Below are 14,410 nucleotides of genomic sequence, written 5' to 3'. Positions count from 1 at the left end.
CCTAATAACAAATTTAAGTAGTACGTCCCGAATAATCCCAGGAATGTCCACCTGACTTAATCCTAGCCACAATTTTACAAGGTAGTTTATTGTTAGTTGTTACTTTCACACATGAGAAAATTGCAGTTTGCCGAGATTACATGTGTCCAGGACCACACAGATAACAAGGGGGCAAAATCAGTACTCCCAGCTATACTTGCTCATTCTAAAGATTAAACCGATTCCACATGCTAGGGTTTTAATCAAACACTTGCTTAAGTGTAAATAAAACATTTCTCCCTAAGTAAAATCTCTACTTTATCTTATAAGTGGACTTCTGGCTTTCAGAATTCAATGTCAGTCCTGCTAATGGTTAATCTGCTTCCTATGTCCATGGCTACTCTAGAGGATGCTCAGTTCTCAGTGAGAACCTCTACTGGGAAATAGTATCTACCTTGAGGAATGAGTATGCTTCTCCCATCTGGATTATGAAAACTGATATAATTTACCATGTTATCAAGTTTTCAGTTTATAAGCAGGTTAACGTTAAATGTAATGTTTAATCAAGGCTACAGCATTTGCTTTTAAATAAAATACTTGGAAATTTCCTCTTCTTCTACAAAGTAATGACTTTCCATTACTTTTCTATTCTATTCATTATCCTCAGAATATATGGTCTTTATAGAAAGATACCTCAAGTCCTTATGGGGAAAATGCCAAGGCACACATCTATTCAATAATGACACAGAAAAGATATTTTCCATAATTCATGTAACTCTGAGGGTGTTAAAGATGTTCTCTATTTTAATAAAATATTATTTGAAAGCTTAATATATGACACATTACCAGAGTAAGGTACTTATGCCACCTTTTACAGGATTTTATTCCAAGTATGCCTTTTGTATTATGTTATGGGCTCTGGGAACCTACTCTGCTCCACAGAAGACCTCAGCGTATGAGTAGGCTTTGTCTTTAGTCAATGGATTGCTTTTATTAGGAAAACAGCTCTCTAAATTACTTATCAGTTCTTGAACTGTAACACAAGTTCATATAGATCTCTACTACCTATACAACTCATAAATATGCATTTCTATTTGAACACTCAGTCAGAAGGCATAAATTCAATTAAGAGTGCTTAAATATATTCAAACACAAAGACCATTTAAAGAAAATATAAAATATATCTGAACTTGATGCCCATGACTGGAAGAAAAGATGGGCAACACAGGTAGACAAACACCAAGCGATGGATTAGACACACTTGGGAGAAAAGTGGGTGTACTGAAAACACAATGCCCTGTGAAAACAATGCTACACGAAACAGAATTGGGATAAAGTACAGAACCCATCAGGGGTGTCTGGGTGGCTCAGTAAGTTAAGCATCTGCCCTCAGCTCAGGTCATGACCTCTGGGTCCTGGGATCAGGTCCTGGGATTGAGTCCTGCATCAGGGTTCCAGCTCAGCAGGGAGTCTGCTTGCGCTCTCTCTCTCTTTCTCTCTCTCTATCCCTCTGCCCCTCCCCCATGCCCTCTTGTGTGCACATGTCTCTCTCTCCCTCTGTCCATCCCTATCACTTGTTCTCTAATAAATAAATTCTTTAAAAAGAATTACAGAACCCATCTATGTAAGCTGAAATAAATACAAACACATCAATACACTTTTTCTAACAACAAAATTTAAAAAGATGTTAAAAATTTAAATATATATGTATATATATGTGTGTGTATATATATATGTGTATGTGTATATGTACACACACACACACACACACACACACAAACACGTCTGTCTATGGGAAAAATAAGGAGAATGGGAATGTGGTAGAGGAATTAAAGGGAAATGGATTAAATTAAAGGCAAATGGATCAACCAATGAGGATTCTTGCCTGGACCAGAGATAATAATGTGCCACGAACAAACCAGCATAACTGACTCAACACTGAAATCTTATAAAAAGAACAATATGTTGTTTAGATACAAAGTGATACAAGACAGAAATTCTTAGACTCCTCTGAAGAAAAAAATAGGAAAATATTTTAATAATTCTGAAGAATAATTCAAGTAAGAGGAATAAGTGGGACATGGCAACGGAAAAACTTAGGAGTGAAATGAAAACTAATCTTCTTCCTGAATAATGATCTCTGTTGTTTTAGATCAATTCAGAGCAAAGCACAGAGACTATTATTACAGCTATGGAAACATTTTACATATTTGGAGTAAAAGCAGTCACTGTCAGAAGGCATGGGTTCGGGCGGGGGGTGGAAGAAAGCACAGGGGCCCTCACCTTCTCATCATGTTACATCCTAAAAGAATCAAGAAATAATGCCTCAAGGGGTAGACTTTTAAAGGGGAGGGATTTATAAATTGCTCCTGGCCTGAGTAGCTGGTAATATGGGTAGCGTGCCTAAGACCAAAAAGGGGACCGAGAAAGGAGACTTGAAATGTCTCTGGCCTCCCTCACAAACCTCCATGCCAGCGTCCAAGAGGTGACTCACGCAGCTGTCCATGCGAACAATGTCATCACTGCATGGAAGGGGAAGATACTGACCGGAGACCCAATCAGGTGCAGAGGAGTCAGGGGTAGGATGTAGGCCAGGGGTTCCCTGCTGCCTGTGAGGGAAGAGAAATCAACTCCGTGGAGGGTGCACGCGTGCAAAGCTGTGACTCGGTGGCAGGACACTCACTGGTGGGGTCGGGCGACAGGGTGGGTCGGTGGGGCGCAGGAGGTTGTTAGGGCAGCAAAGCTGTTCTGTGGGACATGACGAACACGTGAACTTATGTATTTGTCAAGACCCAAAGAATCTATAACACAAGCAGTGAGCCCTAAAGTAAATTATGGGCTTTTACAGATAATAATATACAATACTGGTTCATCACCTGCACACAAGTCCCCCACTAATGTAAGACAATAGGGGAAATTGTGAGTTGGAGAGGAGATATATGGAAACTTTGTCTAATTGGCTCAATTTTCTATAAACCTAAAACCATTCTAAGAATAGTCTACTAATTAAAAAGAAAAAAAGTCTCTCCATGACCCTCCGTCTCTCATCCCTTAATGGGACTGGCAGCGCTGGGACAGCAGGTGTGCCACCTCTGGCGGCCAGGAGCCCAGTACTGCACCGAGAGAAAATGCAGCCGCTTCTCAGCACCATTACAACTTAGGTGGCTTCCCCACCCCCCCCACTAAAAAACAGGGCTTTGTTTGTTTAAACCATGAGCTGCCTTAATTTCTTTGTACAGAATTTTTCCCTCAGTTGATTTACATTGGCTAGCTTTGTCAGACGAGTTTGAGCATTGCTTCTCCCTACCACTCTCCCTTACAGAAATAACTCTGAAGGTATAGATGCTAAATATAACACAAATTATCATCCACGGATGCAAACATAACACACTTTAACAAACTCTGAAAGCCTCCTTCGGATGAAAGGGAGTGTTGTGGAAACTGATTTCCTTAGGAGTGCTTTGGTTTAAGTAGCAAAGGAATAGAAAGTGGTGGTGGCTTTTCCCGTTGGTGGATCCTGGCCCTATAAGGGCTGTCCTGCCCGGGTCCGCATCAGAAAGCAGAGCATACTAGAGGGGCTGCAGGTAACCCGCAGCCTCCTGAGCAGTGGATGGGAGGCAGGACCAGAAGGGCAGGAACGCTCACCCAGCCCAGAGGGCTCCACCTCTGTCTCGGGTAGCAGCATCTTTGACAAGGGGGCCCACTGTTAGAGACTGGGACTTCATTCCTTATCAAAGAGGGATTTGTGTGTCCTTGTCCTTATTTTTAGTGTGTTATAGTTAATCCCTATCTTTGACTGAAGGCCTTCCTCCCTGTTTGTGGTCTATGTGACAGTTTGGTCGTGGTTAGCTAAACACATTAGTATGCTTGGTGTTCTAGCTAACTTCTGTAGAGAAGGGTGAGGGAGCTGGGTGGGGGTGGGGAGGGGTTGGAGGTGATACAGGCGAGGAGGATAGGGAGTGCACTCTTCATAATGAGCACTGGGTGATGTATGGAAGTGCTGGATCGGTATATTGCACACCTGAAACTAATATAACACTATGTTAACTACACTGGAATTTAAAATTAAGAAGGAAAAAAAAAAAAGAATGGTGAAGGAAGTGAGGAATGATTTCTCAACTGGTAGACATTAAGTCCCTAAGAGAAGATTCTTCAACTTGCATCATATAATGCAAAGGAAACAGCACATATACATGTTAAGTTTTATTATCCCAGGGAGAGGATGCTGTTATAAAATCCACTGATTTAAATGACACGGTGGTAAGCTTTCTTTTCGAGGCTTGCTATATATTCATTGCCTTCCTCATTATGTTAACATTCAACACACCTTAAAATTTTTAACCTGGGAATAAACTAGTTTGTGAACTTGAGAAGTCACAGATAGGTTTCAGCCTGCAGTCAATTAATATTTTTTCTTTTGTTCCAATAAGATGTTTAGCCATATGTGAACAGTCTTAGTGTTTATAAATATGCAGATTTAACTTTGTATGGTTAAAGGTGAACAATATTATGCTCTTCTCCTGTATCTTCAGTCAGTGTGATGTTTTTTAAAAAATGAACAACAAAAGGAATTTTTGTTCATTCCTCAGATTTCTCAATTCATAATATATGCTAGCCTATATGTGATTTGACACAGGCAGGCATACAGCCTGACACTAAAGAACTTCCCTAAAGATTTATGCCATTACTGGAGTCTAGAGGCACATGAACTAATCATTGACTTCCATCTACTCTCATGAATCATTGCACAAGTTCCTGCTTTGTCCCCTGTTCTGAGCTAAGATAACTCTTTGAAGTCAAAGGCAGTTCTATATAGTAAAGATGGGGCAAAAATCAATCAGACAGTTTGCTTTTCCAATTGTGGTTATTTTTAACATATTAACAACCTCAATAAGGTATGAAATTGTAATTTAGTGAAAGGTAGCAGAGTTACTGCTTGGCACCCGTGCTGGAAATCATACTTATGAGCATGTTAAAGGCAGTCAGCATCATAAAATCACTTTTGCTAGACTGCAGCGTCAACTGAGAGCAAAACATACACAGATACCTAAAGAAAGGGTAAGAAGCCACCGTCACTTTGTATTATGCTTCCTCTTTGCAAATGACTATGATGCCACTGAGAGATTAGATGAAGTTCACCCTAGATTTTGCTTTTGCAAATATATCAACAAGCCATCACAATTGTTTCTCTAAATCGTTAAATACAATTAACTATGCCAAGTTTCATGGCAAGAGATCTTTGTGTGGATCTCACAAAATATGTCGCAGTTTAACAAGACCATTCAAAAGCAGTCGAATCCAGGAAGAAGATAAACGTGCTTTCTATTTAGTGCAGAAGATTCAGGAAGCAGGTGCCCATACCAGTTATAAAGTGGATGACCACTCATCAGATGGCTGTTAATGCCGCACTCACACCCCGTGGCTACCTGCAGCTAAGATTTCTGGCACACGGACCCAGTATGAATGAAACACCACTGCACACCGATGAAACAGGATAACCTCTGATAGCTCATTTTTTGTTAGTTTGTCCAGATACTTAAAAATTTATCAACAAACACTGCAGGAAATTAAACAGCCTGCAGGAAGGGACAGGGAAAGGTGTGGATGGAGATACTTGCATTGTACTTGCCAGGAAAAGAGGCTGCCCCTCTCACGCAAACACAGACCTCTGCAATGGTGCACTTTCGTGCTGAGACTGTTCATGGGCCCGAGAGTACTCGCGAGAGCAATGGCCTCCACAGTGAATCTGGAAGGCAGCTATGCTCACCACTATACCACCGACGCCTGCTACCACAGTGAATCTGTAGCTGTAACATCTCAGAGCTAGAAGGCTTGTATCTCTACTTTCATTCTGCTTCACAAGTGCAGAATTCAAAACACAAGTGTGCTGGTTTTACTCAAAGTAGTCTGTAAAGAATTAATGTTACATATAAATATATTTACATATTTTATTTAAGATATTTCCTTTTGAAAATTCCCTAATAGCTTCCCTGTAGATAGATTTAGAGTTTCCGACCACAGCAGAAGCACATTTTCCAAAGAGCATTCCAAAGAGCAAGACTCCCAGGATCTGGTAAGATCGGAAAGATTCTCTTCCTGAAGTCACAATGCGCTCCAGCATGATTAGATGTTCTAGGTAGTTCTGTAGCGAAGAAATGCTGTTTACCTGCGTGAGAGCTTCCCTAAACTTACCTGACTACAGATCCCCCTCCTGCCCTCAAATAACACCTCATAATTACCCATGGAATCCGCATTTCAAGAAACCCATGTAGGGAAATACTAATTCGGAATTATACGCTCCATCCAAAATTATAATATATTGGTTTAATATTTCCACAGCCAGAACACTTCAGTAATGTGTTCTGAAATTAAGAATCTCTGCCTGATTTTTCTATTGGAAATTATTAGATAACTTCAGGCTGAAATTGTATGTTTTGACATGAGGTAGACTTACTCTCTGATTAAAAGATTAATGACAATACTGGTTTTCAAAAGAATGCCTCTTGCATGCTAGTTAAGCTAGTTTGTTAATTCAAAATTAAAAAATATTTATGAAATACCTACTATTGCTAGAGATAGTAGAATATTATGATAGGATAATTTCCTCATTAATGCCTAACACTAGCTATTTCAAAATAAAACTGATGGAACTAATAGTCATCCAATATTTTCTGTCACTCTGTATTGATGCTTTTTTATGTTGCTTCCATTCTGTCTTAACCCTACCCCCCCCCCCCCACCGCCTTTATAGCAGTCAGGGGAGACATCTGGTGAGTGCCCTCATGCTCGAGTGTCAGAAACCTACTCTTGGCTCCACCCAAAGCTACAGACATTTCAAATGATGACTTCTAAAGATAATACTTAGCCCAGAAGCAAGCATTTCTAACAGGATAGGTTATGCCAAAACATGTATTTTGAGTTAGAGTGAATGCGGAATTTTCAAGTAGTTTCAGATGAGAATAATCAGGATTGCCCATGTTCTGCTATTCCTATGCTGTTTCTCCAGCAAGTTTGTTAACCTGGACAAACTTCTGAGCAAAGGGCAAGCTCCACTCTTTTATGAAAATTCCTTGTGACTTTTAGTTAACACAGATGACTTGCTTCTAATGGCTACCATCTTTATACTAGCATTTTGTTACCATACTGCATGTCTCACACAGATGCATGTTGTATCCTTTAAAAGAACAGAATGGATTTGAAGGCAAAGACCGCTGCCTTTTATTTCTGTTGGATTTACAGCACAATGGAAGAAACATATTAAGTGACTAATAAATATCTGATTGATCAATGGCTTAGAGCCAAATGTATTGATAAAAATTGTCAATATGCTTAGTAAAATCTTTATCAAAGCTTGAGTACATGAGGGATTGTTTAGTTGAACTCAAAGAACTCAGTACACACATGTAGACTTCTTTGTGTAGATAGCGTTTGCCTAACTGGACACCAGGACAGAGGCACGCACCACCAATAATTATAAGCACTTGCCAACAGTACTCAAAATACACTTCAAGGTGTATACAGAGTACACACTTTATGTGTGTAACATGGGATTTACAATACTACCTCACTGGGTTGTTTTGAGGGCTAAGTGAGATACCACATATAAGGTGCCAAGAACAGGACTTCCAACATTCACGTTACAAATTGATTTACTCGCTCTTCCTCTATCAGGTCGTCCAAATTTAAATGGAACAGAAGTTTTCCCTCCACTCTTCTCTGCTTTTTATTTTATAAAATCCTAGGAACTTTGACCCAGTAATTTTTGAAGGAGAATAAATGTGATTACTCCTAAGACCAATCTAAAGTATTAGAGGGAAGGGAGAAAAGGAAATTTTTTTCTTTAAGCATTTTACATTAAACCTTCATAGAGCATTAATTTGTCTTCATGAGAAGAATCATATTTTCATTTGCTTTATAAAAACTCTAGTTTTTAGTAAACTTAAAAAAAAAAGTTCCCCTATTTTAAAATTGTCCTTTTAATTAACATACAATGTATTATTTTTTTCAGGGGTATAGGTCTTTGAATCATCAGTCTTACACAGTTCACAGCACTCACCATAGCACATACCCTCCCCAATGTCCATCACCCCAGCACCCCATCCCTCCCACGCCCCTCCACTCCAGCAACCCTGTTTGTTTCCTGAGATGAACAGTCTCTTATGGTTTGTCTCCCTCTCTGGTTTTGTGCCATTTCATTTTTTCCTCTCTCCCCCTATGATCCTCTGTCTTGTTTCTCAAATTCCACATATCAGCAAGATCATATAATTGCCTTTCTCTGATTGACTTATTCCACTTAGCTTAATACCCTCTAGGTTCCATCCATGTCATTGCAAATACCAAGATTTCAATTTTTGATGGCTGCATAATATTTCAGTGTGTGTGTGTGTGTGTGTGTATACCACATCTTTTCCTTCTTTATAGGGGTATAACACGAACTTTGACCATCAATTTCAGGAAAGTTCTAAGAACTTCTGAGGTCTCTTATCTAGTCATCACATCCAAAATGCAATTCTTTGTTTTCAAAATGCTCAATATGAATTGAGCCTACTACTAAGGTAACACGAGCGTCTCTTTCTTTCTTTCTTTTTTTTTTTTTTAAGATTTTATTTATTTGAGAGAGAGAGAGAGAGAGAGAGAGCATGACAGTGAGTACACGTGCATATGAATGGGAGGAGGGGCAGAGGAAGAGGAGGGCCAAGCAAACTCCCCATTGAGCAGGGAGCCTGATGGGGGAGGGAGGGCTCTTGGTCCCAGGACACCTGACATCATGACCTGAACCGAAGTTAGATTCTTCACTCACTGAGCCACAAAGGTGTCCCTAAGACACTTTTTTTTTTTTTATTTCTGTGCAAGCAAACAATTTAAATACAATTCAGTTCGGCCTCTAAATCCACTGGCTTAGTTTTTAAATTCTCTCATAATTGGTCAAGGGTTGATGAGAATAGCAGCACTGCAATATACGCTTCAGCTTTCCTCCTTGTATCATCCATCGCCCCCAACCTTCCCTCTATAACACAGCTGTATGCAGAGTCACAACAGAGCTCCCCACATCACTCAGGCACCAACACGCTCCTCTAACCGACCTCTCCCTTTCGTCAGGCTCAACAAACCCCACCTGTACTCTTGTCTCTCTTCTCCCAGAAGCTGCAGGTCAGTAGGACTGGAAGGAGAGCAGAAGAGAAGGACAGAATTTCTGGAAGGATCCTATTCATTATCCTGTCTGAATAGATTCCGGGAAGTGTTTCCAGTTGCAGAGATGCAGCATGGCTGATGATCAGCATGCTGAGTTGGGCGTCTAGTTTTTGTCCCCCCCGCCACTCATGTTCACAATGCTCATAGCATGTTGTTGGTACTCCCGAAGAAGAGGGGAGAGAAAGAATGCTCTGCAATTATTTATCTCAAACTCCAGCATGACTACCAAACTTTATAAACTAGAAGAAATAAGGAGAAAGCTCCAGCTAAAGAAAAAGAGAAGTGACGTGCAATTTTTGAATATTGGCTACGTCCTAACATTCCACTGTGGTGCCCATAGTTCCCACAACAAGCTTGAGTGGTAGAGTTACTACTCGGAGGTCACAGACTACGCACAGTCATTAGCTTGCTCAAGATCACTCAACTAGTAACTGGGAAAGGTGGGGTCTACACCTCAGTATGGCATCATTTTAAAATCTACTTTTTTACTATATTATCATGTTTTTCTGGGCTTCTAACTTCAAAAGCCTGCCAGAATATGTCATTCCTTTGCTCCTCCTCTCATTTTTATTTTTTCCTATATTCACTGTCCAAGTTAAGCTTTTGTATGACCCTGTCCAAAGTTCATCATAAAGAACAAATACATGAACAATAAATGAAGGAATTAATAAGCGAATGAACATCTATCTTCCTTGACTTCATCCACTTATCTTCGACATTCCTCATTCTATTTACACATCCTTGTTCATTTACTTGTCCTTTGTTAGTGGCTAAATATAGGGAGGATGCTGATAAGAATGTTTGGGGCATACATTGGTGTTTTCAAAACATGCTACTAAGTTTTCCGGAAGTTCACAAAAAACAGTGCAAGCAAACCAATGACTGGACTAAGATTAAGGAAATTAACACACTAAAGTAATTTTTAAGACTTGGCTACTTTCAGTCAGGAACCAATAGGACAATTTTGTTTCTCCCCTAGATCCTAAAATAGTAATCGGAAGCAGCTGGATTTTACTCAGATGGTGCAAATCCCAAGACGCAGCTCAGACATCACCTTCTCTATCATTCCTCTCCAGGGCCCTCCCTGAACCCGCAACCTGGATACCTGCACACACATGAGACTCCATAGCATACTATTTTACATCTAACTCTCTCACTGGAACGTAAACACCTCAAGGAGAGAAGCCATGTCTTATTCATTTTTATATCTTTAAAATTTTGTACATTGTTAGACATTTAGTAGGAATACAATAAATATTTACCGGAAAGGGGGCACTGAGCTCATCCGTTTCCGTGATAACTACTCTCAACCTCTAATTTATGTGACAGCTACCACCCTCACTGTCCTGTCTTTGATCTTCTTTACATTAAAACTCGTAGATTTACTGCTTACTAATTCACTATTTCCAATTCCTCGCTTCCAATTCTCTTGCATTCATTCCAGTTAAACTTTTGCTTATACCTCCCTATTTGCTTTCATCAAGATAACCAATGACCTCCAAATTGTTAAACCCAATGGCCAGTTATTCGTCCTCACCTTCCAGTAGAATTCACAATGAGTTATTCCTCTTTCCCCCCTGACATACCATCTTTCCTTTGCCTGCAGACCACCACACTCTTGGCTCTCCCTCTTCACCCCCAATTTCTTGTGCTGTGTCTTCCTCTTCTCTCCAGATCCTAGGGCTCCGTCTCTGTCTCAGCTAGATCCACTTGTCCAAAAGATCTAGCTATGCCCTTTGTGAGCTGAGCCATCTAGATCTTGGCAAATCCCCAATTTTTATCCCTAGTTGAGACTTCTCTAACTCTGCTCCTGATCATCCAGCTGTCCCTGTGATACACCCTGATCTTTGACCTCAAACCTACCCTATCTTTATCGGAGTTGATATGGACTCCATCTTTCCAACTGCTTTGGCAAAAAGTTTTTCCTCTTTTCTTACACCCATAAGTAAATCCTACTGGCTCTCTTTCTCATTATACCCAGATTCCTATCACTACTCATAATTTCTTTTACTACCACTCTATCCAACGCCCCATAACAAGATCTCTCCTTGTCCCAATAGAGCTTATTCTCAAATCAGCATCTACAGTGATCCTCTGACAAAGTCAACTCAGACCTACCTACCTCCACACTGACCGTCGAGACAAACACTCCTAGCTTTCTGGAAGCTTTCCATTTCCCCCTTCTAGCCCTGAGAAGTAGAGCTAGGCTTTAGGTTCTGACCATGGAGTGGATCTGAGAGAAATGTTGTCATTATTAATGAATCTAGGTTCTGAGCTAGCCGGAGGGAGCCTGTTCTATGCACAGCACTGTGGTTCAGGGCACAGGTGCTGAAGAAAGACTTCATGGATCTAAATCCCTTTTCACCATGTTTGTATTTCATTTTTTTAATCTATAAAACCAGAACAAAAGGATTGTTGAGGATTAAATGACTTGATATGTGAGGTACTTAGAATAGTGCCTGCCACAGAGTGAATGCTCTATAAACATTCACTATTATTAAAAGGATTAAAACGGGCAACCAAACAACGCATTACTTTCAATTTTAGGCAGTCAATTTACTTGCCTCTCATTTTTCGTGTCAACAATGTTAGGATAATTTTGTCTGCTAAAAGTAACCTGAAAAGTACCCCATTATATATTGTGTGTTGGTAAAATGTTGTCATAAATATACCTTTTAAGCTAGACAGACCATCATCTTAACTGTTACAGTATTTTGGTACCTCTTAGATGAGGCAAGAGTCTTCAGTGTAAGAAAGTTGAAAGTACTGATTTTTGCAGGGAAAAGTGGATAGTTTTTTGATATGGTAAGATTTCTAGATACATATCATGCTTTAATGAAGCTTCGCTTTATATTCTGTGCTGTCAAGATGATTATCCTGAAGGCCCAGGGAGGCATATTGGGTGCAATGCAGTGGGTCTGCAGTAAGGAACACCTTCAGTGTAAGGAATACGGCAGTCTTCACATTTGTCACAGATCACGTGTGCTGTTTCCGTAGTGTAGTGGTCATCACGTTCGCCTCACAAATTGTGTTGCACAACAATCATCCTCATAACTGAACCACCTAATCTTTCATCCTTTCCCATTCATACAAGTCTGCGAGTTCATGTATCTCTTTTTCATATTTCTCGGTGGTAGTCAGTCTCCAAAATGGCACCCAATGAACCTTGCATCCTGGTATTTATGTCTTTGTGTAGTGATTCCCCACAGCGAACAGGACAAGCTTGTATATCAACTGGGTACTGAAGAAGTGTTGGTGTGTGACTTCTAGGCTAGGTCCTAACAAGTCTGACAGCTGCCCCCTTGCTGGCTTTTATAGATCACTTGCTCTGGGGGAAGTCAGTCACCAAGTCATAAGGACATTCATACAGCCCTGTAGAGGCCCATATAGGGAGGGATGAAGCTATCCCTCTTCCCAACCAGCTAGCACCAACTTGCCATGTATGCATGAATGATTTGCCTTGGAATCCTAGAACTGTGATGCCCAAGGCAAATGAACTTCATGAGACCCCCCCCCAAGCTTAAAGCACCCAGAAAAGCCCAAATTCTAAACCTTCAAAGAAAGCTTGAGATATAATAAATGTTTACTATTGTTTTCGGCTACCAAGGTTTGTGGCAATTTGTTACACGGCAATGGATGACTAATGCACCCTCAAACTTTGCTGTCCCTTTCTGGGTGCCTGTGCCTGCATTGCTTTATTTAGATCTCCATTGCTTTCCCCCTTCTCTTCGTGTGCCCTCTCTACTTCTTTTAATGTCCATAAAACAGAATAGGCAAATACACACACACACACACATATATTTTGTTTACAAGAGTGCATGGAAACAAAAGTGGAAGTATGGTAAGTGGTTTCCAAAAGACAACTACCAGCTCTTCTTTGCCCCCTTCTCTGTGGGTTATTGGGACTGATTCTCCCTCATCTTTATTCTTTCTTAAGCTACCAACTCGGGGAAGGGGAAGAGTGAAGTTGGAGGCACAAAAGATTCCCCAACAATCATCAAATTTCATCTTAATGAAATTAAGATAATACAAGCAGAAAAACATTTTTTGTTTAAAAACATTATTTCATACATTCAAAATCACCGTACTATATGTGATTATTTAAAAAGACCACATCAAAGCAAAAATGAGCCCAATTTCATAATGAATTTGGCGTTATAAGAAAAAAAAGCATTAAAATAATGGACATTAACTATCTTACACTCCCTGTCCCAAAGTTATTTATTTAATATCATCCAAATAAATGATAAAATGTGACCAAATAGTTATTTTATTTATTTCAGTGAGAGACAGAGAGTACAGCATGAGCTGGGGGTGGGGAGAAGAGAGGGAAAGGGAGAAGCAGACTCCCTGCTGAGCAGGGAGTTCAATGTGGGGATTTGCTCCCAAGACCCTGGGATCACCATCTGAACCGCAGGCAGTCGCTTACCTGACCAAGCCGCCCAGGCGCTCCCCCGCCAAATAGTTATTTTTAAATTTGCTCTGAATACTATAAAGTTTCCAAAACTTGATCCTCTAATGCCAGACATACTTCAGAAGCAACACACAAGAGGCTGCTTCCTGTATTCTCTACTTTACATTTTCTATTTTTCTAATTTTTTATACAATAAAAAATTTTGTCTTAGTTTTGCTGGTACCAGTTTATGGTATCCTAGAAACTCCACAATGATGGAAAAGAACAGGTACTCACAACAAAGCAGAATTACCAACATATTTATGGCCTTATCATTTGACAGGGAAGGTCAAAGCTTCTCCGAGTTTATTCATAACCCTGCACCAGCTTTCAATTCTTCGAAAATTGCTCCTTGATACCCGGCTTCCATGAAATCACAGAGAGTGGCAGCCACTCTCTTAAGACATAAATCAGATTCTAGATAACTGATAGCACTTTTTTCCTCTAGACCTGGACAAGAAAGGCATAGCATTTTCATTGTTGAGTGCCGGCGCTTAGAAAAACCAGCTCACAAAGGTTGTTTTTAGGTTTTAATTCCTAAAGTCATCTGTAAGAAAACAGTCTCTGGGATTACAAAAAATATAGGTCCTTCTCTTGAATGTCACAGGCATTTTAATATCCTCTCTTTCATTCTCCAAATCCAAATGAAATACTGTCGCAGACTTAGTGACTTTTTATCATGATTAATGCTCTCATGACTTTGTTGTTCCAAACTCAAAATGTGCAAGCTATGTGGGGTTTGGGCACACTAAGACACAAGCCAAGGACACAATGGCAAGTGAAATA

The 14,410-nt window shown here is 40.1% G+C and overlaps 1 protein-coding gene across 1 annotated transcript in view; it reads right to left on the bottom strand.

The window, feature by feature from the left end:
- The window catches only part of TPK1 (thiamin pyrophosphokinase 1), a 335,002-nt gene that overhangs the window by 87,117 nt on the left and 233,475 nt on the right, over positions 1 to 14,410 (bottom strand). The gene's annotated exons all lie outside the window — the stretch shown is intronic.

This window comes from Mustela nigripes, chromosome 4 (genome assembly GCF_022355385.1).
Source record: "Mustela nigripes isolate SB6536 chromosome 4, MUSNIG.SB6536, whole genome shotgun sequence".
Taxonomy (NCBI): Eukaryota; Metazoa; Chordata; class Mammalia; order Carnivora; family Mustelidae; genus Mustela; species Mustela nigripes.
Note: the sequence above shows the minus strand (reverse complement) of the source record. Positions and strands in the feature narration are given on the sequence as shown.